Source organism: Zingiber officinale, chromosome 4B, assembly GCF_018446385.1.
Source record: "Zingiber officinale cultivar Zhangliang chromosome 4B, Zo_v1.1, whole genome shotgun sequence".
In the NCBI taxonomy this organism is placed as follows: Eukaryota; Viridiplantae; Streptophyta; class Magnoliopsida; order Zingiberales; family Zingiberaceae; genus Zingiber; species Zingiber officinale.
This window is the reverse complement of record NC_055993.1, coordinates 88,646,569-88,651,622: the sequence shown is the minus strand read 5'-3', so window position 1 is coordinate 88,651,622 and position 5,054 is coordinate 88,646,569.

Genomic DNA, 5,054 nt, shown 5'->3' with positions numbered 1-5,054 from the left:
CACTCTAACAGCAGCAACTTCTTTATTCTTTCCTTTCCCCTTCTTGAACCATTTCTTTTTCTTGGATCCAGATGATCCAACAGAACCAATAGCCATATAGGCTAGTCTAAAAATCCTTGCAGATTCAACTCTCTCCGCTTCCAATTCTACATGGCATGAGATGTCAATGAAAGTCTTAATACTCTCACTGTGAGTTAGGGTCTGCTTCATGGTCTCCCAAGAATCTGGAAGGAAATGAATAACTACTTGAACTTGTTATTCATCGGTCAACTCATGACCAGTAATTTTAAGCTCTTGAATCATGTTCGACATCTCCCTGAAGTGTTGAACCATTGAAAGATTCAGATGCTTAGTGTAGCTGTTAAACTTAATCGTTAGCTATCGAAGCTTGCTCAGACTTCCTCCACTTTATTTCTCCTTAAGGGCTACCTAGACTGCATGAGCCGTAAGATACGACTCATATTAAAAAACTAGGTCATCCACCATTGAACTAATCAATATTCCTTTAGGAGTGGAGTCCTTCTTCCATGCCTTATAAACATTAAAATCTCGTCTGTTCTGTGTAGTGGGATCTACAGGCTCTTCCGTAACCTGTTTTATAGTCTCAAGAACTTTTTTTTCCTCAAGAACATATTGTATCTTGAGTTTCCAGATTTTGTAGTTATCCTCATATAATTTCTCTCTATTATTGAGTTTAGCTATAATGTTCTTATTTGTCATGATCTAACATAAACAAATATATTATTTAGTATTCAATGTAATTCACATGCATCCAATTTATGATTGCCTCAATATTAATTTGAGTTGGTTTACAAAATCAAGTGATAACTACGTTTCCACTCATCATTTGTATGGTCCAATCAAATCAACATTGATCAATACTATTACATACATTCCAACAAATGAACTAATTATCATTCTATCACACTACAAGAAAATTAGGATTCTACAACACTTAAACGACAACACTTTTTTAAAAAAACGTTGTCTATTCTTTTTTAACAACATTTTTAATGAAAAGCGTTGTCTATTTCATTATTTTTTTATTATAGACAACGCTTTTCTAAAAACCGTTGTCTATTAGTAATTTTTATGGGTCAAAGATAATATTTTTTGAAAAGCGTTGTCTATTATCAATTTTTTAGTGCCTATGACAATGATTTTTAAAAAGCGTTGTCTACTGTCAAGTTATCATCTCAATCTTAAGTGATCTGGACCACTTATATCAAGATCTGATGGCTAGATCTTCATCCATCTTCATCACAATATGGACAGCCCAGATTAAAGGAGGAGAAAACTTCGTTTCCTTTTACCCACGCGACTGCATAGTGCTGGCGATTCCTCTTCTGTTCGCGACATCTCCTCTCGTGTGGCTAGGGCACGCGACCTCCCACCCTCCCACCGTCGGTCGTCTCTTCTTCCTCACCATCGGTCGACGGCTCTTTCTTCTCTTCACTGGGTGGTTCCTGGATTTGTGAGCGTCGTTCTGTTGCTCAAAGTCTCTCCTGATCAGATGTTCTGTATGTAGATCTGTTTCTCGGGTATGAGGAGTTTGATGGCGTTGAGGATGATATCCACGCGGAGTTCCCCTGCTCTTTCTGCTCCGACGATTTTGATATCGTCGGCTTCTGCTGTCACATCAATGACAAGCTTCCCATAGAGGCTAAAGATGTGGTACTTTCCCCCCTTTAGTATTCTAGTAAGAATGGGCATGTTGAGACCTTGGTTTTATTATTATTTTTATTTCCGTCATTATTTTTTGTTCAAATGCTATTTTGGTAGGAAAAGTTCGGTGGCATTATTTGCAGGCTTCCTTCTCTTCCTTTTGGTGTTTTTACTAGATTAGTTGCTTTTAGCTTGTAAATTATTATGATTGCGATGTTGAGTTAGTAAATTTGATAGGAAAGTTCCTGGTGTGGTATTGCTTGATTCTACTACCATCGGCCACCATACAACAGGAGCAGGCTTCGCTTTCTGATTTTCATATCGTTTAGATGGCCAGTTTATTTATTTTATACTGGCTATATATTGCCTATTCTACGATCATTTCTATGCAGTCGTCCGCATCATGATGGCGTGATATGATTCTAATTGCTCCTTGCAAGACTAGACCTAGTAGGACATCTTCTTCCTCATTATTCTAGTAGGTTGATTTTGTTTATCCGGTGAAATATAAAATGTGACTTCTTTGTGATTAATTTATCTCTTTGTGGTATCCAAACTTAGTATTCAGAGATGTCTATTTGCTTGTTTCATTTCATGCTTTAGGTTTCATTCTATGTTTTACTTCATGTTGTCTTTCATGTTGAGTCATGTTTTATGTGAATGTTAAGTGCTTGTATTAATTTGGCCTCCTATGTTTCAATTTTCACACATTATGATTTCATTGACTCATGTCCATCAAGTGTTTGATTAAATGTCTCTTCCATTATATAGGTTTTAGTTGATACAATTTCTTTAGTTTAATTCCATGTAATGCTTGTTAGTTTAGTGATTTATATTCCTATGATGTTTGTTCTTTATTTGAATGCAATTAGTTTAGGTTTTGTTACATGCTCTAGTTTTTGTTTCACTAGATATTTACTTGATGTGTTTTTACTTTCCATTCTCTAGGTTAGATTGGATCAAAAATTCAGACTACGAACAAGTGAGTTTCCTACATTCCCTTGCAAATTATTGACATACATATATAGTTTGTCATTGGATAATTATCTCATCTGTAATAATTCTTTTAAGAATTCAATCTGCTCAAATTTTTGTTATCTTGAATCTGTTAGTCTTTTATTTTTCTAGAAGTTGTGTAAGCATACTGAATTGGTTTATATTTTGAATCTAATTTTTTCTCCTATTTCATATTTCATGTCTATTATCTGATACTTGAATTTTCTTTGTTCATATATTCTTTTCTTTTCCCACAAAATGGATTTGCATCATTACTGGAGTTAGTTTTGGGTGACAGAACTTTGACTGAGTCTGTATCTCAACATTGTGAATCTATAAACAACTACATAGAATAGATACTAGTTATCCCAGTCAGACCTTGTCATGTGGACTACAGAAACAATCTTACATGTCATCTGCAAGGTATTTACTTTCCCTATATTTGCCTTTATGTTTAGTTAATTGATAGTTTTATTCCAGTTGATTCTGTTCTAATGCATCAATTTCTTAACTTTTTTGAAATAAGGTTTTGACTTCTTGGATGATAGAAGTTGAGATTGTGAAAATTTCACATGTCGTTTGCTTATTCCTGTTGACTTTCATTAAATATTGAGATTTTGAAAATTTTACATGCAGTGTCTTTTCAGATATTTTGAATAGTGAATGGAGGTATTCAGAAACTCCAGCTAAACAGCTCGGATATGGATGATTATAGGAGCAACAACTACATGCTATGTGGTACTGCATCCAAACCTCAAGGGTGTAACTGGAAAGTACTTCGACAAAGAACTATTAAGAAGACTTTGGGATTTAAATGAGAAGATGGTTAAAGCCAATGAGTAAAGGACATTCGAGTCAAGAGGATAAGTAGCATCTATCAAGATTCTTTAAGTTCATGCAATAGGATGTAGTCGATAGGAGTAGTTTTGAGTGTTTCCTAATTAAAATTTCTTTGTATGCAAGTAATTATGTTTGTTATAGAAGTGTAAGGATGATAATTTCTATATTGATCTTAGTTGTTTATTTAATAATATGTTGTTGATTGAAATATATTTATTTTCATTTATTTTTTATTTGTCTTTGGTATTAAAAGATAATAGTTTAAACTTCTTATCTTTTACTTAAAAAAACAACGTTTTTTTATGTATTGTGAAACTGTTGTCTTTGCTAAAAAAGACAACGTTTTTTATGCGTTGTCTTTAACAAAGACAACACCTTTTACGTATTGTCTTTAACCAAGACAACGTTTTTTATGTGTTGTCTTTGTAAAAAATGATAACGCTTTTAAAGCGTTGCAAATGCGTTGTCTTTGCTACAAACGACAACGCTTTTAAAGCGTTGTCTTTAAGCAGACTTTTAACAACAGTGTTTTTAACAACGCTTTTTCAGCCACATAGACAACGCTTTTAAAGCGTTGTCTATTAGCTGTTTTCTTGTAGTGTCATGATTTCTTTAATTAAATGAACTAATCATTTAATAAAATGAACTAATCATTTTTCATGTATCATGTAGAGTAATCAACATATGAATGAACATATCATTCATATAAACATGTCGCATATTGTTCACATATAACAAACAAACATGAACTAAATGGACTAATACTGTTCATACACAATGACAATAATAATAACAGAACTCTTACAAACTAAACAGGTTGACACCACTCCCACTAGGATAGATACTAGTGTAGTGGCCAACATAATCCCCTTCAACCTAGACTCATTTGAGACAATCTCAGATAGACCAACTTTAAGATTTTCAATTTGATATATCATTGAAACTTATTCAGAATCCTCTTTAGATTCTTCAAGATCCTCCTCTGGATCCTTCTCAAATTCTTCAGGATCTTCCTCTAGGAACTCATGGTGAAGTAGCTCCACATACAACTATGCATATATAAGGTTCTCCCTTCGGAGATACTTCATATCTAGTGTACTACCACCTTAGGATTCTCTGGCAGTGAACGAATCAACGCCCAGATCCTGTAATTATCCATGATTGGAAACTCTTCTTATTCGAGTTTTTAGGACTAATAATCATCCGTGCCATCTTTAAATTGAAATTAAATAAGTTAGTACAAAACCAACTAACTAGTACAAAACTGGCTTAATTTAATTTATATAGGCATGAAACCAACATTATTAATCAAGAAAAACAAATCTTCTTGATTTTCAGGAATCTAAATCGACTGATCCATTTGATCGGTTGATTGAGAATCCAGATCCTGAGCTCTGTCCAATGTCCTCATTAGAACTAATCTAACTGGACTATGATTTCTTACCTATGTTCTGTTAATCTACGCCCATTTAAGTCAATCTCAAACTTATTGATCAAACTCAGGTCCATTTGATCAATCCAATGCTCATTGGATTAAGTCTGACCCATTAGAA